General features: G+C 42.2%; 1 protein-coding gene and 1 long non-coding RNA gene across 4 annotated transcripts in view; one reads left to right on the forward strand and one right to left on the reverse strand.

The window, feature by feature from the left end:
- The window catches only part of ECI2 (enoyl-CoA delta isomerase 2), a 101148-nt gene extending 92374 nt beyond the window's left edge, over positions 1–8774 (reverse strand). Inside the window, exon 1 of the mRNA XM_077143489.1 lies at positions 8754–8774. The gene's annotated coding sequence lies outside the window, so the exon portion shown is untranslated. The remainder of the gene's footprint in view (positions 1–8753) is intronic.
- Positions 8775–15085: 6311 nt separating this feature from the next.
- Positions 15086–21273, forward strand: part of LOC143669050 (uncharacterized) — a 71286-nt gene continuing 65098 nt past the window's right edge. For all 3 annotated transcript variants that reach the window (XR_013168670.1, XR_013168668.1, XR_013168669.1), the window contains exon 1: positions 15086–15420. This is a non-coding gene — a long non-coding RNA (uncharacterized LOC143669050). The remainder of the gene's footprint in view (positions 15421–21273) is intronic.

Consider the following 21273-nt stretch of genomic DNA (forward strand, 5'->3'; position numbering starts at 1 on the left):
ATGAATGACGGAGGAACTCATTCTTTTGAGCTAATGGGGGATTGATGGGGTCAGAGCTCCTACACACAGAACACCCAGCACTCACATTATTCTGAATGCCAGTTATCCAGGGAGACTGTTGCAGATAACCATATGGATATTTCTTGGACAAACTTAACCATCTTTTGAGAAAGAAATCCTGCAACCTCTCTGAAGTAATCCTGTTTAGATAGAAATATTTGGTACATAAAACTTCTTCTTATATACAAATATATATGCATGTGTTTTAGTCTGTAAGCTGCTGGAATGTAATGTACTAGAACTGGAACAGCTTTAAAAAGGGGAATTTATTAAATTGTAAGTTTACAGTTTTAAGGCTTTGAAAATGTCCAAATGAAGGCACCAACAAGAGACCTTCACTCAAGAAAGGTCGATGAAATTTGGGGTTTCAGTCTCAGCTGGGAGGGTACATGGTGACATCTCCTAGCTTTGTCTTCTGGCTTCTTGTTTCATGAAGATCCCCTGGGGGCTTTTTCCTTCTTCATCTCTAAAGGTTTTGGCTGTGTGGACTCTGTGGGTTCTGGTCGCTCTAAAACTTTTTCCAAAATGGTTCTCTCTTAAAAAGGCTCCAGTAAGCAAACCTTACCTTGAATGGGTGGAGACACATCTCCATGGAAACCATCTAATAAAAAGTTACCACCTACAATTGGGTAGGTCACATTTTCATGGAAACAATAAAAAAATGTCCCACCTAGCAATATTGACTGAGGATTAAAGGACATGGCTTTTCAGGGGCAGATAATAGCTTCAAACCGGCACAGCATGTAACTTTACACACTTACAAATTGTTCCTCAGGAGAGAGGAAGAGCAATTTGTCTTATGGAAAACCAGAGTACTTTAGGGCAGGAATGGAAATTTTAGAGCAACTCATTTATCTTTTCTGTTTTATGGATGAGGTGACTAGTACATAAAAAAATGAGGAATACCTGTGACCCCTAGACTAAACAGGGCCAGGCCTAATACCTAGATCTCTGAACTCTATATTTAGTGCTCTTTCCAATGGAGTGGCAATACACATATACATAGCACTTTCATGTCTATGGCAGATGTCCATAATCAATTCTGTCCTTCTGGTCTACCAAACTGGCAGTATAGGATGCTCCAGGTTTCAATTCCCCTTCAGAATCTTTGAACAACCAAAAAAACCTGGCAGTGCCATCTTTCTCAAAACTCCAGAAAATGGTTAAAGTAACTGGGTGAGCGCCAAATTAAGAAAACACAAGAATAAAAAAAAGACATTAGGAGAAGCTTGTTGGTGCCTTGCTGCCCTCCCTCCCCACCCCCTTCCTCAGGCAGTGTGGGGATCAAGCCTGTGCTCTCACTGTGGGTCACTGGCCCTGTTCTGGAGGGAGCAGAGTAACCTGTATGTACATACTGGGGTCTGTATGTCAGTGTCACTGGTGCCTGTTTAATGGGTGGCAGCCTGAAAAACTGACTAGGACACTCTTCTCTGGCTCTCCTGCCCAGAACTTGCCCTGCAGTCAGAAGCATCTTGCTGTTAGCTAAAAGAGGGTAAGAAATGATTAAATCAAAGTGACCTAGGAGAAAAGACTATTAGCTTTAAGACATAATAAGCACTTGGGAGGGGGAAGAAGTCTATCTCATAGGGAATAGAGAGGTAATCAGATTCCTGTAAATAGGGGAATTCCTAAGGCCATGAGCCCAAGACCAGGACAGATGCAGGCTCAGAAAAGATGGAGAAGACCCTATGCTTTTGCTAGGGCTGATCCTGATAGGAGGGCTACACTCCAAAGGACAGCACAAGTCAACACAAAGCCAATTTGCAAAAGAACATGAAAGGCATTTTTTTCTGCAATTGTTTTTGTTAGCTCCTGGCACTCAAGGGAATCTCTGTTATATCACTATCTGGATACACATTCGAGGAACAGATAGTTCAGGGGCTAAATTCCAGACTTAACATACTCAAATATTAAAATGTACAGAGTGTGTCAAAAGATTACAAGACAAAGAAATAGGAAATGATGGCCCATCCAAAAGAAAAAGCTGAACATTCAGAAACCATCAACAAAGAAGACCAGACTTCAGACATACCAGACAAAGGAAAAATAACTAAAGATATCAGGAAAATGATGACTCAACAATATGAAAGTCTCAAATCAATCCTGGCTTGTTTGCATGCCTGAACCTCACAGTTTTCTTCTGCCAGATATCCAGGAAGCCCTTGCACTCAGTGGGAGTTGGTATAAGCAGAGTGGTTAAGAGAAGCACAGGTTTTAGAATCAGATATCTACGTGCAGTAGGATCCTGTGTCGTTTACTAAGTGGCTGCTTAATCTTTCTGAGTCTCAGTTTCCTCATTTATAAAATCGGGACAACAATCATATCAGACCCATTGGCCTGATTTGAGGATGAAATGTGTCAAGTTGTATAAAAGAGCACTGTAAGTGCTCATTGCTCCTTTGCTGGGATTTTGATGATGATGGTAAATGAATGTATCTTGTTAACATCCCGCTGTACCACATTCCCATGGTACATTCTAAATCAAATAGGCAACATCATCCCTTCATCCATTCATATCCACTGAAGGTGCTGCCAGTCTTGCTCTCATGCTACATATTTTCCAAAGCTCCCGGAAATTGGTTCCCTGACACTTGAGGCCTGCCCCCAAACCAAACTGTGCTCTTAAAGAGCTCACCCCTCCTGGCCCAGTTTCCAGGGATGAATCACAAGCGATGGGCTACTTGAGTTTCTCCCAAGTCTCTCTCAGGGCCAGGGAGCCCCAGGGTTTGGAGCCCCAAGCAGAGTCCTCAGCTCACATGTTGACTTCTTTCTGAATTGATTGCATTCAAATGGTTGTTGCTTAATCTTTTACTTTTCCAATTTTAGTTTGAGGCCTTACCCTGTATCCTGTCTAGATGACTTTTTTTCTCAAATCTAATCCTGCTTGAGTGTCTATACCCTGGAAGCCAGGTGTATGGATGGATCTTGTGCATGGACAGATCTCCTGAAACATGACAATCTGCTGCTTGACTCCTGAGTGTTTGATTGGTGCTCAGCTTCCACAAGCTACCAGACCATCCTTATGATCCCCACTCCTACCGTCAGACACCATACTGCTGACCATTCCAGGAATTACAACCAAGCCTTGTGTGCCTTACTGGGCACTGCTCAGACTACTTTGTTGCTCCATTCTGGCCAGCTGGTGTCTCACCCTAGAGAGAGTACTTCTGCCAGGTCCCAGCATGATCCTCTGATTTTATTGCTGAGCAATAAAAAATGGCTTCCTCCAGGGTTCCCAGAGGTAAGACAATTATGACCTCAGATAAATCAAATATTCTGCCTAAGAAGTCGTTGTATATTTTTATTGTTAAAAAAGTTCATGGTTAACCATGAAAAAGTTCGTGGTTAAAAAAATCAAAAAAGCAAAACTGAAAAAATAATACGTGATCCCATTGCTTAAAAATATATTGTTAATATTTTGTTTTCTGTTCTTCTGGATTTTTGTCTCATTTCACTCTTTCTTGGTATAATTTCTTAATTTTTGTTTTATCAAATTAATAAGAGCACAGAATTTTTTAAAAATCACATAGTTCTAAAAGGGTTATGGTAAATGCAGTGGACCCCTGTCTCTCACTTACCCATCCCTTCCAGTCTCTCACTCCAGACCCAATCACTATCTCTTCTGACCCTCAAACATCCAATTATTTACAAAATTTAGACATTACTGATTCTTTTCCTATGTAAGTAGACAACGATTTAGCTTGCTTACAATGTCATTGTCTCTGAATCCCCTCCCTATCCTCCTAATCTAGTAATTACAATTTATTTGAAACAATATTCAGAATATTAATTTATGGATACAAATTATCATCACAGCTGAAGGTTATAATATACTTAGGCACACCCCCCCTTTTTTTTTCCTGAAAGTGATAATTACCTTGTATCTTTATTTTGTTTTGTGTTCATTTCTAATTCTTTCCACATGTCCAAAAAGCTTCTCAGTACAATTTTCCTCAAGTTAATTCACATCAGGTAACTGATCAGTTGCATTTTTTCCCCTGCAGATAATCCTTTGGAGACCTTCATTTTCCTTCTCTCTGTGCTGGTTGTCCACTGGGCCCACTCTACAGCTATTACCTGGGGATTTTTCTTTGCTCTCAGTTACTACTCTTCCTCTTCAGCTTGCAATATTCTCAGTTTTAAGATTTGAGCCATAAGTGTACATTTTCTATGTGGTTTTAATTTGCATCTACCTGTTGACTAGTGAATCTTTTTGCATGAAGCACCTACTTACGTTTTTGCACATTTTTCCTCTTGGATAATCTGTCTTTACCTTATTGATTTGTAATTGTTCTTTTTATTCTTGATATGAGTCTTTTATCAGTGATAAGATTGCAAAAGCTTTTTTCTTTTGATGATTTGTCTTTTCACAAACTTCTTAAATTTCCAGTTCAATCTTTTCCTTGAGGGTTGTTACTTTTTATGTCCTGTCTAAGAAACTTCTATCTACAAGGGTGTTCTAGTTTGCTAGCTAGCTGCTGGAATGCAATATACCAGAAACAGAATGGCTTTTAAAAAGGGGAATTTAATAAGTTGCTAGTTTACAGTTCTAAGGCCAAGAAAATGTCCCAATTAAAAAAAGTCTATAGAAATGTCCAATCTAAGTCATCTAGGGAAAGACACCTTAGTTCAAGAAGGCTGATGAAGTTCAGGGTTTTTCTTTCAAGTGAGAAGGCACATGGCAAACACAGTCAGGGCTTCTCTCTCATCTGGAAAGGCATGTGGTGAACACAGCATCATCTCCTAGCTTTCTCTTCTGGCTTCCGGTTTCATGAAGCTTCCTGGGAGGCATTCTGATTCTCCATCTCCAAAGGTCACTGGCTGGTAGACTCTCTGCTTCTTGTGGCTATGCCATTCTCTGCTCTCCCCAAAATCTCCAGCTTTCTCCAAAATGTTGACTAATAATGTAATCAGTTTAAGGGGATGATATCCTATCCATCTTTGCCATGGTCTCCTGATTAGAAGCAAGTCATATGCCTGTGCTCAAAGGAGAGGTTTTTTGTTTTTTACAAGTGGGTCTCCGTAGGATACGTGTCAGCCATGTTATTTATATAGAATTATGTTCTAGTTCCTTCATACAGAGAAAATAATGTGTTAGAATTTTTCTTTTTTCTGTTTTTAATAAAAAAACATTTCCCTTTTCTATGTGTTTTTGCTTATCATCTGTGCTGGTTTGAATTGCTATGAACCTCAGAAAAGCCATGTTCTTCTATTCCATTCTTGTAGGTACAGATCCACTGTGGGTGGGACATTTTGATTGGTTGTTTCCATGGAAATGAAACCCACCCAATTCGAGAAGGGTTTTAGTCCCCTTTACTGGACTCCTTTCTGAGAGGACACAGATTGCTCAGAGCTCAGAGACATTTAGACAGAGAGAAAGAAACGCCCCTGGAAAAGCTAAGAGAGAAAGAAATGCCGACACATTTAGGAGACAGCCATTGAAACCAGAAGCTGGGAGAGAAGGACCAGTAGACATTGCATGTGCCTTCCCAAGTAACAGGAACCCTGGACACCACTGGCCTTTCTTCAATGAAGGTATTCTCTTGCGCATGCCTTAGTTTGGACATTTTTATGGTCTTAGAACTGTATATTTGTAACCTAATAAATCCCCATTTGAAAAAGCCAATCCATTTCTGGTATATTGCATTCCAGCAGCTTTAGCAATCCAAAACACCATCTATCTCATGGATAATCCAAACAACTCACTTTATAAGTGAGAAATCTGAAATTCAGAAGGTGCAGTGATTTGACCTTTTTTTTTTTTCAGTCTCTTTTCCTAATTTCTAAGAGTCAGATTTATTGATAAAGGGCTTGTAAAGTGCAAACTTAAAATTTATAAATAAACATGTTTAGTTAAAAAAAAAAGATGGAAAATACACGTAACCAGGAATAAGAAAGCAGAAATCCTCTGGGAAGATAGAATTTTGATATGGTTATTTTTAAATTAATCAGCATACTACCAAAGAGAATGAATTCTTGTAACAGGCAGGATTCATAGCATCACTGGTGTGGCCCCAAATAAAACCTACTCTGTTACTTCAACAACTTTACAACAACAACAACAACAAAACACACCAGTGTGAATGAAAATTATTTCTTCTGGGGACTCCAACTATAGGGAATGTAAAAGTTTCTACCCTTCTGACTGAGATAGATGACAGCAATGGAGTTTCTTTAGGCCACCTGTTTCACCTATAATCACACCTATAGTCTATTGTTTGAACACAGGCTGGTTTCCCCTGCCATGCAGGAGACAATAGGTAATGTCTGTAGATTAGGTAATGTCTGGATATGGGTGTCATGACATAGGAAAGGGGTGTTAACGGCAACTAGTGGGTAAAGGTTAGAGATGCTAGTAAACATCCTACAATGAACAGGATGGCCCCAAAACAGCTATCTGGCTCCAAATGTTCATAGTATCAAAGTTTAGAAACTTAAAGGCTGCTCTTTCTACATATTGAGGGCTTGGTTTCTGCATCTTATCATCTCACTAACTTCACTATCCTTGAGGCAAGCAGACATTATTCATAGAGCATCAATGCCTTTTGTAATTCCTATTATGTCTTTGTATAAGGCCTAGCCTAGCTACCTAATTGCACGGAGGCAATGACCAGGAGAATCCAGAATCCAATATTTGGTTACATTTTTGCCCTTTGGGGTACATGTATGTCAGGGACCATTATAATTGCTGGTGATGACCCTCCTTGAGGGTAATTACTTTCTGGGTGCTGGGGGTATCCCTGGGTGGGACAAAAAAATAGCAAACACAACAATGTGGGACACTCAGGGGAGAACTCAGCCTATAGATCTCTAGTTTCTTTGGAGGAAGTAGAAATTGATTTTCTACTCACTGATTATCCTGCATAAGCACATGTAGTGATTTGAACATAATTCTTATTACACAGTGAGCGTAGGTAGTCTCAACTAATTCTTTGGTGTCTATTTAAAGTTTCGAGTTTTAAGAAAACTGATTGCTACAATTATTATTACACCTAACTATCTGAACCCTATGGATCCTATCCCAAGCACTATAGTTAAAAGTCCAGAGTTAAGAAAAGTAATCCCCACATAGAATTCTTGTCTGAACACTTTCTATTTCCGTCCTGGAGAGCTGTACATTACCACAATACAGGTAAAAAATCTTGACAAAACGAAGTGACCATGCACTTATAAGTGGCACTAATATTAAGAAAGGGGTTTGAGGGTATGAGAGTAAGAGAAATTCCTGGTCAAGCAGAAGCATCTAATATAATGATTTTTTGAGACCGCCGAAAAGTGCTTACCTTTTAAGAACTGCAACTCTGCCTAATTCCCATTTTTAATTGTTTCTTTCTGGCTCCACCACATGGTTCTTCTCAACCTTGAGTGTAGTTTAATCATTACATAGAGTACCAAAAGGATAAACTATGATTTAAAATTGTGTGGTAAATCTGATAGAATTACTCTTGAGCTTTTCAATTAAAAATTTTTTGAAGGTGGCTATGTTGTTATTTACCTACATAAACGTCATTCGTGACACAGACATGGGAAGCTTACTTTAAGTATATGTTCTAGACCAACACAATCCCAAGAACAAAGAACATGCCAGACAGAAAGTCGCCCATGAGCTTTAAGGACTTATTCTTCCCAATGGCGGCCGGTTGGGAGATGGAAGTCAGCACCCTTACAAATGGCAACCAGCACCCCCATCCCCACCCCCACCCCCCACTCTGATCAGAGGAGAAAGCAGGGTTTTATATTGTGCATAGCTAAAGAAGGTACAGGGCCAAAAGAGTACCTGTACATGTTGCTAACAAACTTAACTATTACAGTAGCATTTCAAGGTTCCCTGAAACATACAGGAAATAGATTCAGCATTGGTACATTATAGGGAAAAGAGGGTAGACAGTCATTAACAGTAACGTTTCAAGGTTTCCTGAAACATACAGGATATGGAATCATACAAAGAAGTTTCAGAGGTCTATTTAAGCAGCTTGACCATTGTTTCTCCGTCCTGATAGACAGCTTTCCTTCTGACCTGTGCTTTTGTCAGGCAGGCTGTTACAAGCATAAAGCTCTTTTTTCTTTTTCTTTTTTTTTTTTTTCTCTCTTTCCCAAAGGGAGGGGGTCCCAACCCTTGATTCCCACAGTATATAATTCCAAAGTTAGCCTCAAACACTTTTTTCCCCTTCTTTCTCCTCCTTCTCTTTTTTTCTTTTGCAAATTTGCCAGAGTTACAAAATTGAGGGTTTCCCCACAGTCATTTTCAGATAAATGAGTTTCATTTACTACTTTTGCCTCCAGGCTCTTGAGAACAGTGTTATAAGTGCTAAATCAAAATAGCCATCTCTGATCTTTTTTCTGCAGGAGGCGTATGTAGATGCTAATGTGAATTCTTTATTTGTAGCACAGACGCTTCGGAGGGTGCAGTTCCATGCCTCTCTGGCTGTGCCAGCCTCAGCACACTGGCTTTCCCAGCAACCATGGCTCATCTTGGGGTGGTAAATTACACTTTCTTCTCCAGGAAGGAGCCCTATTTCCAACCACAGGATGTTGGAAGGCCTGTGAGACCCAACTACTGTAATGAAGATGCAAGGGATTACTTTTCAGATAATTGAGACGTGCTGGCAGAGAACAGGATTTAAATAATTTCTAGGCTATATTTACCTGTGTTTTTCTCCTCAATCCTATGGCCCCTGCCAGTGAATACTTACTTTCTTGATGCCCCAAAGCGATTATAGTGTTTGAAGCACTCGGTTTGTGCCTACTGGCCCTGTGTGCTATTGTAGCAAATGCCACGGTGGACTGCGACAGTCCCACGGTGCACTGCGGCGCTTCCACGGTGCACTGCGGCGGTCCCAAGGTGCATTGCGGCGGTCCCACGGTGCACTGCGGCGGTCCCAAGGTGCACTGCGGCGGTCCCACGGTGCTCTGCGCCGCCTGCCTAACATTTTGATTTAGCCGGATCTATCAGCCCGTCAGGATTCCTGCGCTGTCTGATGCGATGGCTGCCTTTTCTCTGAGAACGTGAAAGGACCATCACACCTCCGTGCTCCATCACACCCTATTCCTGCCTCTATTGACAGCACTCACACTCTGTGCTGGAATTCCCACCTGTTTCCCATTTGCCCAGGCCACGTGGGTTCACTCCAGGCCAACAGGAGCACTATTGTCAGTGCAGTTACCACTTCTCCACGCCCTTTCAGAACTTTCCGTACACACTGGATTCTGATGATCTCATGTTTTCAAAATGTGCTTGCTGTGCAACCATTAGCGTTCTGCTCCTTCCCCTCTCACCAGCAAAAGTAACCAGTTCTGCCCCTCTCAGTGAGCTTGGCATGCAGTAGGTACTTAATAAATATTATTGGCCAAATGAAAGTGATCTGATGTTACCTTGACTTTTTTTTCTATTTCTGCTGAGTTATTGCCACTGGTGTGATTGGATGGGGGGAAGGGCAGACATTTATCCCAAATTATTAAGTCCAAGTCTTCCAGGCAAGTCTTAAGTGGTCAGAACTCTTGGCAGGAAGAGTTCCCACAAAGAACAGGTGTATCTCAAAGATATTGCAGGTTCAGTTCCAGATTATCACAATAAAAGTGAATCACATGAATATTTTTGGTTTCCTAGTGCTTATAAAAGTTACATTTATGCTATACTGTAGTCTACTTGTGTGTTAGATTCAGTTGTCAACTTGGCCAGGTGAGCGTACCTAATCTTGTTGCTGCGGCCATAAGCCAAGGGTATGTGAACCTCATCTGTTGCTAATTACATCTGCAGTCAGCTAGGAGGCCTGTCTGCTGCAATGAGTGACCTTTGACTTAATTGGCTGGTTCTTAAATGAGAGATCCCAAGGTAGCACAGCTAAGCAGCTCAGCATTCCTCATCTCAGCACTCACAGCTCAGCCCAGGCCTTTGGAGATGCAGAAAGAAGTTACCCCGGGGAAAGTTGTTGGAACCTAGGGGCCTGGAGAGAAGACCAGCAGAGACCATCCTGTGCCTTCCATGTAAGAAAGAACCTCAGTGGAAAGTTAGCTGCCTTTCCTTTGAAGAACCAACAAAATAAATCCTCTTTTATTAAAAGCCAATCCGTCTCTGATGTGTTGCATTCCAGCAGCTAGCAAACTAGAACAACTTGTGTCTAAAAATTGTATCTAAAAGGACAACGTACATACCTTAATTAAAATGTGAGGTAGAGATATGAAGTGAGCACATGTTGGAAAAATGGCACTGGTGGACTTGCTCCACAGGGTTGCCACAAACCTTCAGTCTGTAAAAAATGCAATATCTGCAGCTCTTCCCTTTAGTAAATTCCTACAGAACAGATTTTCTCAAAGGTGGATTGGAAGACATGAGTGGAGGAAATTCTAGTGGCACCACCTAAGTTCACTCTAGAGCTATTCCTTCCTATCAATCCCAGAGGCGCTAAACTGGAAGTCCCCACAAATAGGCCAGTAGGTTCATTTCAATGCAAGAAAATATCTTCAAGGAGTCCATGCCTTAACACACAGGTTGTCAAGTGCTCATCTGTAGTAGATTTGACTTTCCTTTAATTTTATGGTTAAAATAAAATACACATACAGGAGATAGAAGAGGGATACCCAACCACTCTTTGAAATTACTGGACCTCAGATATGCATTGAACTGCCCCTAAATGGCTTTTTTAGGACCTGAAAGTTCATCGCAACCAAATCTCTACACAGATATGTTTTAGCAGCACCATGGAAACATCTCATTTGTGAACTAATGAGATGGTAATGAAGAGAAATGTATATAATAAACTAAAACAAACAGTCATAGTGACTTTTGTAAGACAAATGTAGGAAAGGCAGTTGAAGGAGGAAGAAGAGGAAGGGAACGGCAGAGTTAACCTTCGTAGCTCATCCCAATTGATTACTACAATGCATGATAAATTGAGTTTTGCTTTCTAAACTTTAGTCTCCTGATTTGCTTTAAGTGTTCTGAACTCAAATGGTCCATATGGCTTAACAGATTCCATTTTGCTGGCCCCATTTCACTTGGTAGACTGTTGAAATACTGACAGGAGAACAATAAGAAATTTGGGGAAGCAGCACAAGCCTTTGTGCCAGAATGGAGCCTTGGAATCTTAACATCACTTAAAGGCAAGTGTTCTTACCTTCTAGGATACTTTCCTCAAATTATGGGCGCTCATCATGGCCTCTTGTTTAAGAGGAAATACTAGTGTTCAATGTCCCCATTATTATTTCCCTCCAAGAGATGGGCTTCATACAAATAAACAGAAGGCCCAATAATCAACACCATCTTTGGTTATAAAATTGTCTCCACATCTACCTTTGAGTTCCTGAAGAGAAGACCTCCAATATTGTTTATTTTTTAATTCTTAGCATCTTGCCCATTGCATGTATAGGGTTAGTTGGAAGCTCAGCAAGCATTTATTGAATTATTAATCAGAGAAAGGAGGGAGAATTAGTTACTAAGTTAAGTTCAAGAGTAGTTTTAAAGGTGTACACATATTTAAAACTACAGATGAAAGCATTTCAAAAGAACAGCTTTAAAAATACGTTCACTAATCACTGTTCCTATTAGTAGTAAATCTGGAACATATCTCTGATGCTTAAATTACTGAATGGTAAGTGCATCCCTGTAGACTGGGGGGCTCTGCTTGCATGGCCTCTATCCCCCTCTTCATAGCTTCATTTTTCATTTACAAACATTGAAGACAGCAGGCTATCAAGCAATTGTTCTTGCTTCTCCTGAAGGTGAGAAATAACGTCACGTAGAAGCACTGTGACACCTTGTGGGCATGTCTAGGGATTGCACCGCCAACCCCCGGTTGTTCTAAATAATAGCTGCCCCTTTACCTTGGGACAGGCCATTGCTCACTCTTCTTACACCATCCCATTCCACTTTGCCCCTACCTCACGAAGTGTGAGTCTCGTGGAATAATATACTAAATGGGTATGTGTGATTGCATGGGACGAGGTGACCCTATTAATTTGCTTCTGCCTTGAGTTGGGTTTTCAAAAAAAATCACTGCCCTTTGGATACACAATTTGAGTGGTATAATGTACACTGACTTTCCACAGGAGTTGCTGCAACTCTTTCCTTAACTCACTCTCTACAACCCTTGGTGATTTCTTTAGACCAGGAGGCAAAGGACCTTTATGGTATTGCTTTCAACAAATACATTTTTCTCCCCCAGAGACAGGTTTCTATGGAAACCAAATCAAGAGGGAATATTTGGAAAAGGCAGAGTTTGTCAAACAGGGTGTGGCAAAAACCACAGGGAGAAGGCATTTGCTTCAGGATTATTTTTGAAATGCGAACAAGCATGCAGGAAAGCATGTTCAAATTTTAAAATGTTTTAAAATGCTATGTGCAATGGGAGTTAAGCCCCTAGGAAAACCAGAGGCTATACAGCACCTACTGGGCTCAAGACACAGAGCAAAGTGCTGGGAAGCATCCAAGTGTCAGAGGTGCTTCTGTCCTTATGGAGTTTGCACACACAATCACACCAGACAATAGCACATTTTAAGAACCAAATGAATGGGACCATAGAACCAGGAAGGAAGCAGGCATGACTTTCATTGTAGGCCAATCCAAATTACTTTTAGATGCCAATTTTTTTTTAACTTGTCTGATCTATTTTATTAAATTAAACATCGAGAAGAACAAAAGTTGTATCAAAATATAATTAAGGGAATTCAATCTATGGTCCTGGTTCTCAACCCCCATCAAAGGAAAAGGTTTCCGGTTTTTTTTTGTTTTGTTTTGTTTTGTTTGTATGTTTGAGTTTTTTCTTTCAATTTCTTTCTCTGGAGTCTAAAAAAGATCATGGTGATGAATATACAACTCTGTGAGGAAGAGTTTTAATATATAGGAGGAAATAAGGCACAATTTATGGTGTTGGAGATGATCCTCAACAAAGACAGCATTTGATAACATAGGAGAAAGATGGGGTTATGACTTATAATGCTGGCTACATACTAGAATCATCTAGGATTCTAAAAACTACCAATGTTGCCTCACCTTCAACACTGATTGTCATGATGTGGAGTAAGGTGCTGGATATCGGAAGTCTTTAATCCTTCCTAAATGACCCTAGGGGCCAATCAAGTTTTAGGATCACTAGAAGGTCCTATTCCTGGCATTTTTCTTCTCCAGTTACTCACATATGCACACACATCTGCTCTTTCTTGTGGTCTCCAGCTTTGCAGAAAGCAGATTAGGTGAAGTTGGGAAAATATTTCAGAATACCTGTATTCAACAGGTGCTTATTATCTGTTTGGCATACTAATGAGGAAGGTGATATGGCTGGGGTGAATCACTGCAGTGGATTAGGGACAAGGCTGAAAATAAAGTGGTTGCTCCAATGTGCCTCTGACCCTCAACAAATTTTTCTCCAGCCAGCTGTGATTCTGTCTCTGTGCCAGTTTGAGGGAAATAAAGCATCTGTGAAAGCATCACATGTTTTTCAGTGTCAGTTACAAGATGTCACATGTCTTTTATGTCCTCTTTTTCTGTGTGACTTTCTCTGTGGCTGTCTTTTCTGTGCATTCTGTTGATTCCTATGTATTCCCTTTGGGTCTGTTCAAAAAACCAAGGGCTTCCCAGAACAGAGATAATTTGTTCTATTCTCTGACAATGAACTTTTGCCCATAAAGGAGAATTCTGTTTATTTTGCGTTTTCCTGTGGTAAAAACAGGGGAAGTGCTGCTTGATGAAACATCTGCCATAACGCATACAGTACTACTGTTTTTCCTTGGTTTGAGTGACAGTTTGTGGTGGTTGGGAAGGGATTACTTATTTGGCATGATTATAGGAGTGTTAAGAAAATCCTCTCTGCCCTTACAAGCAAAGTTACTGTTTGGAAAAGTCAGCCTGGTGGTAGGCAGGGTAGAATGGATCACGGGATCAAAGACAGGGAATTATTGCAATAGGACTGTGGGAGAGATAAGGTGATCCTATGCTGGGAAGGAAGGAGAAATAGAAAGAGGTTGGTTCACAAGACATTTTGAAGGCAGATTGGATAGGAAATTGTACTTCTTGGTCAGGAAGGGCAGGAAAACGTGCAAGATGTTCACAAGCCTGTGTGAAAGAGAGAAGAGCGGTGGCATATACACAACAGACAGGTGGCAATGGTGGTGAGGTGGCTGCTTCTCTTGGTTTCACACATACTGAATTTGAGATATTTAGGTGGAGAGGTTCAGCAAAACAGTTTGGAGCTAAAGAGAGAGTTTAGAATTTGAGATATAGATTTACTACCTTAGAAATGGAAGTTAAAGTTATGGGAGAATTATTAGAAATTTGCACAGGAGGATGGCTAAAAAAGGAAAATGATGTTAGAATCTTGGAAGAATTCCAATGTCTATGGGTTCTGAAGAGGCAAAGGCACCCAGCAAAGAACCACGCAGAGAGTAATAAAGTAACAGAGGGAGAGCATCTCAACGTGTTGGTGGCCAGTTCTGTTACATTCTACCAAGAGGTCAAGTCGAATGTCAATGTCTTTCATGAGAACCGTCCTTATCTCACTTGACATCTACATTGTTCTCGCCTTCCTTCTCTTCATTACACACTTCTTCGTTTCTAGATCACTTTTTCCCTAGTTTCCTCTAGATCTTTGGCTACCCTTCTTAAATGTTGATGGTCTTACTAGTGTTCTGTCCCCAGCTTCCTTCTTTTCTTAGCCTGCACACTCTCCTATATAAGGCAAGCATTGTAACCACTGCCCACATTAAGAAACGGCACCCTTACTGTCACATTTCCCCAATCAACAACAATCCTCTTGCTAAAAGTAACCACTATCATTTTGTAAGGGATCAGGAGCTCGACCCCAGCTGAGTGGAAAGTCCCCCCCAGACCCATGAAGAACACCCGGTAATGGGGTCAGGATGTGGGAATCACACAAACCCGTTTTTGCAAAAGCTAATAGCACCCTTTGCTTCTGTAGATAAGCTTGCTTGCTTACAGCTGCAAAACCAGGATGTGGGGCTGTGAAACAAACGCCACTTCTCTGCTTCTGTGAATAAGCTTGCGGTTTCAGCCTTTATAAGCCCACCCTGCAAGCCTCATGAGGCTGCTCTCTGAATCCTCCTTCTTGGGATTTCTGAAGCAGTCGCTGGCCGGCTAATAAAGACTCCTAATTGGCTTGCAATTTGATATTGTGTGGTCTCTCTGTTGGTGCGCCCCACTACGTTCGGAGGCCCCAGCAAATCGTCCCTAATGGAACATTTGGTGGCCACAGGTCAGGGGAGTCACCCCCACAACTGGGGTCCGACCTAGGGGAAGGCTTCTGAGAGACGTTCCTCCGTCCCAGGTAAGGACCAGGAACCGGGCTGATTCCCCAGACTCCAAAACTATATAAAAATTGGTGGAGTCATTCGTTTCTGGAAATCTCACCGGTGAGTATAGTATTTGTTTGGATCCATTTGGGGACCACCTGAAAGGCTGGACACAGCATTACTTCCGTGGTCAGGTCCCGTGGCAAGACGTTGCTCGGGATCATTGGCGTCTGATTTGGTCTATTTGTCCCGTTGTTGGTGTCGTTGTATGGTATTTTGTGTCTCCCAATCCTCACCACTTTTCTCCTTGTTGCTACTATGGGCCAGTCTAAGTCTTCTCCGTGCACCCCTCTTAAATGTTTTCTTAAGAATTTCCAGGACTTCCAGCGGAAGGCAAAGGATTACGGAGCCTCTGTAGATAGTTTCCACTTTGAGCTTTTTTGCTCACGGGAGTGGCCAACCTTTGGAATTGGATGGCCTCCAGAAGGCACTACAGAGAATTAGGTTCAGAGAATTGTCCTTGGTAACCCCGGTCACTCTGACTACATCCCCTATATACTAATTTAACTTGAAATTTTAACAGAAGAACCCAAGTAGTTATGGTCTTGCCTGGAGTCCCCAAAAGGAAGACCCCCCCCCAAAGCCAAAATGGCCCTCGTACTGAAAAACACTCAGAAAGAAAAGATTAATAGGATCCCAATACTGACGTGACCACCAGAGGATCCGCTCTTAATGGACCCTCCCCCATATCCAATAGCCCCTCCTCCCCCTCTGAGACCAGGGGGGAGAAGCGGCTGAGAGGCAGCGATCAGCCCCTCTGATAGCCAGGAGGTGACATTCAGCCCCCTCATACCAGCAGTGGCTCTGCTTATCACCCCTCCTCTAGTGGACAGTCACCGGATTCTTCCGGGACCCCAATTTACCCTTAAGACAGGCTGGCCCTGCCCTGGAGGACGACTGCCCACCTTTCATGGACTATGTCCCCTTTTCCTCCAGTAATCTATATAACTGGAAAAACCAGAATTCCCCTTCTCCGAAAAACCCCAAGGACTCATCTCCCTCTTGGAGACTGTCTTTTTTACCCACCAGCCCACCTGGGATAACTGCCAACAGCTCCTCCAGACCCTTTTCACCTCCGAGAAATGAGACCTGGCCAAGAGGTGAGGAAATTCTTGAACCTGACGGACAGCCTACTGCCGAGCCAACCTGATTAGAGGCTGTGATCCCTTCCACCCATCCAGGGTGCGACCCCAACACTGATAGAGGTAAGGAGGCTCTCAATCGGTATCGCCAGACTCTGCTCTGGGGGATACAAGCGGTGGCCAGGGAGCTGACCAATTTATCTCGGGTAAGCAAAACCATACAGAACCTGAATGAATTCCCGGCCGCTTTCCTTGAACACCTTCCTGAGGCATAGTGCTTGTACACCCCCATAGATCCAGAGGCGCCTGAAAACAGGTAAGCTGTAAATATAGCATTTGTTACCCAGTCGGCCCCAGATATGAGGAAGAAATTACAAAAATTGGAAGGATTTGAGGGAAAGATGCTGTCCGAGCTGGTAGAAATAGCCCAGTACCGGGTCTCAGCTGAAAAAAAAAGCCCAACTCTGCACCAATTGGGCAACATACTTAGGATACGAACTAAAGGAAGGAAGGAGGACACTATCCTCAAGTACGGTTGAAGCTATCTTAAGGATACCCCAACCAAAGACAAAGAGGCAAATACAGGAATTCCTGGGGGCAGTTGGATATTGCCGACTCTGGATTCCCAGATTTGCAGAAATAGCCAAGCCCTTGTATACTAGTACAGGGGGAAAAGAGGAAACTCTAACCTGGACTGAAACTGAGCAAAAGGCTTTTAAAACACTGAAACAGGCACTTGTAAGCGCTCCTGCCTTAACCTTGTCTGACCTGTCAAAACCCCTTCAACTGCATGTTACTGAGGCCCAGAGAATAGCAAAAGGGGTCCTAACCCAAATATTAGGACCATGGAAAAGGCCAGTTGCCTACCTGTCTAAGAGGCTAGACTGTGTAGTAGCTGTATGGCCAAACTGCCTCCGGGCCATTGCCACCACCACTATTTTGCTTAAAGAGGCATCCAAATTAACCCTGGGGCAAGACTTACAAATAATGGCCCCACATTCAGTAGAAACATTACTAAAAAGCCCGCCCGAGAGATGGCTCTCAAATGCCCGGATAACCCAATATCAAGTCCTGCTACTAGATCCCCCAGGAACCCGTACTCCTGGATGATGACCTGTCCGTTTGCTGCGAGGTCCTGACGTCCCTTACAAACCTGAGGGCTGGCCTCACCGACAACCCCTGACCAACTCCTGATGAAGAAATATGTACAAATGGGAGCAGTTTTGTCTCAGAGGGAATCAGATATGCGGGGGCAGCGGTGGTAACTGCAGACCGGGTCATCTGGACCCAGGTTCTAGGACATGGGACTTCAGCCCAAAAGGCCAAACTAATAGCCCTGACCCAGGCTCTAAGGTGGGGAAAGGGGAAGATTGTCAGCATCTACCTGGACAGGAGATACGCCTTCGCAACTGCACGTATCCATGGGCACTATATCAGGAGCGGGGACTTATAACATCGGGTGGAAAGGAAATAAAAAATATGCCAGACACACTGGCCTTACTAAAGGCTATCTGGTTACCAAAAAAGGCAGCCGTTGTACATTGCAAAGGACATCAGACTGCTGAAACCCAAATTGCCAAAGAAAATGCCCTGGCTGATAGAACAGCAAAGGAAGTTGCCCAAAAACCAGTGGGGATGCTGCAGATACTTCTGGTTTTACCGAGGCGAGTGCTGCCAAGCCCTCCGAAATATACTGGGGAAGAAACTAAACTGGGAGAAACTCTGGGCACTAAAACAAATCCGGATGGTTGGGAAATTCTCCCGGATGGGAGGATCCTAGTGCCACAGTATTTGGGGCACAATTTGATTGCCCAGGTTCACCAAAGTACACATCTGGGCAGCATGAAACTAACTGAACTCTTGCAGAGGGACTACTATGTTCCCCATTTATAGTGCCACGCCCGCAGGTGTCATCGTGATGCCACATCTGCGCCCAGGTAAATCCCAGCCGGGGACAGGAGATACCCCAAGCAACCAGGCAAAGAGGACAAGCCCCAGGAGGGCAGTGGGAAACGGACTTCACGGAAATAATATCTGGCCCATATGAATGCAAATACTTGCTGGTTTTCATTAACACATTCTCCGGATGGATAGAGGCATTTCCTACCAAAACTAAAATAGCACAGATAGTAATAAAAAAGCTAATGTCCGAAATTGTCCCCCGATTTGGCCTCCCGACTGCAATGGGGTCCGACAATGGGCCGGCGTTCATCGCCCAAATTACCCAATTATCAGCAAAAATATTAAATATCAAATGGAAATTACATTATATTTATAGGCCACAGAGTTCAGGGCAAGTTGAGAGAATGAATAAAACGATATAAGAAGCTTTAAGAAAACTAGATCTCGAGACTGGCGAAAACTGGGTAAGTCTCCTTCCATTTACCCTCCAAAGGACTAGATGCACTCCCTATGTTAAGGGAATTACCCCATATGAAATCATGTTTGGGCCACCACCCCCACTAATTCCTAATTGGGGAAAGAAAAAATAGCTGAATTAAAGAACCATTCTCTTCTAAAATCATTACAGGCCCTGCAATCTGCCACCCAGCACACCCGGGAACTGGTGAAGGCAGTCTATCCAGGACCAACAAATCCTGCCGCTAACAAAGATCTATTTCAGGTGCAGCCCAGAGACCTGGTCTGAATTAACAGCTTCAGCCAGCCACCTTGGAGGCCCGGCGGACGGGACCCCTGCCGGTGATCCTCACAACCCCGACAGCAGTAAAAGTTGTGGGAAAATGACACTGGATTCATCACACCCAGGTCAAGAAGGCTGCCCCAGACCATTTCCCTGGAAAATGGATCATCCAGCAAACCAAGAATCCACTAAAGATGAGACTTTCCAGAACCCCCTCTGGGTCCTTCCTGATATCCCTGGTGGGGGTTATGGGGAAAAACCATCACCAGGTTATAGTCTATCCCTAGTCCATGGCAGGTTATAAGAGCGGGAGGAAAACCAGGATGTGGGTCTGTGAAACAAACGCCACTTCTCTGCTTCTGTGAATAAGCTTGCGGTTTCAGCCTTTATAAGCCCACCCTGCAAGCCTCACGGGGCTGATCTCTGAATCCTCCTTCTTGGGATTTCTGAGGCAGTCATTGGACTGGCTAAAAAAGACTCCCAATTGACTTGCAATTTGATATTGTGTGGTCTTTCTGTTGGTGCACCCCACTACAATTTCTTTACCATTTTATCACCGAAGTGCTGTCTCTAAACAGTCTAATTTAGGCTTGCCAATTTGCTTATTTTCCAAAACACTCACTCTTTGTTTTTAAATATGTCTCTTAAGTCTAGCTTAATTTTTACTTGCCCCCTAGCCTTTTTGGGGGGGAGGACCTCATAATTGTTGGTGGGGTGCCTTTCATCAAGACGTGTATAATGTTTAGTTGTTTCTCTTCTTATGGTGGTAACAGCCACTAACAATTAATGCTTAGATTCCTCATTAGATATTGCAAAATGGCAATAGTCTTCACTGTTTATTTGTTAGCTGAAATGCCTTCATAAAGAGTGTGCTGGTTTGAAACTGTTGTGTACCCCCAGAAAAGCCATGGTCTTTAATCCTCATTCAATATTGCTTGGTGGGATTGTTTTTATTGTTTCCATGGAGATGTGACCCACCCATTGTGGGTGATAACTTTTGATTAGATGGTTTCCATGGAGATATGTCTCCACCCATTAAAGGGCTTAGTGGAGCCCTTTAAGAGGGAACCATTTTGGAAAAAGCTTCAGAGTCCACACTGAGAGACGTTTGGAGATGCAAAAAAGAAAATGCCATGGGGAAGCCATTTGAAACGAGAAGCCAGGAGAGAAAGCTAAAGACATCACCATATACTTTCCCAGCTGACAGAGGAACCCCAAATGTCATTGGCCCTTTCTTGAGTCAAGGTATCATCTCTGGATGCCTTAATTTGGACATTTTCTTGGCTGTAGAACTATAAACTTGCAACTTAATAAATTTGCTTTTTAAAAAGCCATTCCATTCTGGCAGCTTTAGTAAACTAAAACAGAGACATTTTCCTTTATCTACTATTTGGCTATCCAGTGATAGTATTTGTAGAGGAAAGATAGGTTACTGGCTTGCTAATTTCTTCTTATTTACTGGTTTTCCAAGTACAGTCAGTTCTTTAGCATCCCTCAAAGGCAACTGATGAGGGATTGTATTTGGAGTCTTTTTGACCATCCCTAGCAGACTTTGAGAGCTTTCTTGCTATGTGATAATATTTTCCAGGCTCATCTTGTACATTTTTGCTCTGGACCTAAAATCAGCCATTGCATCTAGAGACTAGTGATGCTCATTGCTACAGGATAGTCCATCATTTCTCAGCACTTTCAATGGGCAGAAGTAGGATATTTAAAGATAAATACTTCATTAGTTCATACTGATATTTCCAATTCAAATTCAGGACAACAAGATGATTAACCTCTTCTGTCTTAAATTTGTATCTTCTTGTTCTCAAATTAAAAATCCTGGAATCAAGGTCAGATAGATGACAGTATTAGAATATCACAAAGTTATTTATTTGCATCCCCTCAAACATTTTCAGAATAACAATCCCAACACTTCTACCAATAGCATTAATGAAGACAATTAAAATTAAAACATTTTTTGCATATGCTCTCCTCATTCTTTCTGCAATTTTTTTTACAACTGTACTACAATATATTTTGTCAGAGCATATAGCTTTTTTTTTTACTTAATCTCTCTTCTATCTTTCATTTGCTCTTCATTGTGTATGTAAATATACATTGAATGCTTATTACCAGTATTTAAGTTGATGACTCTCTAGGCATTTGGTTGGCAAAGCTCTTTCTTTAGTTCATTCTAAAGAA

The sequence above is a fragment of the Tamandua tetradactyla genome, chromosome 25, assembly GCF_023851605.1.
Source record: "Tamandua tetradactyla isolate mTamTet1 chromosome 25, mTamTet1.pri, whole genome shotgun sequence".
Taxonomy (NCBI): domain Eukaryota; kingdom Metazoa; phylum Chordata; class Mammalia; order Pilosa; family Myrmecophagidae; genus Tamandua; species Tamandua tetradactyla.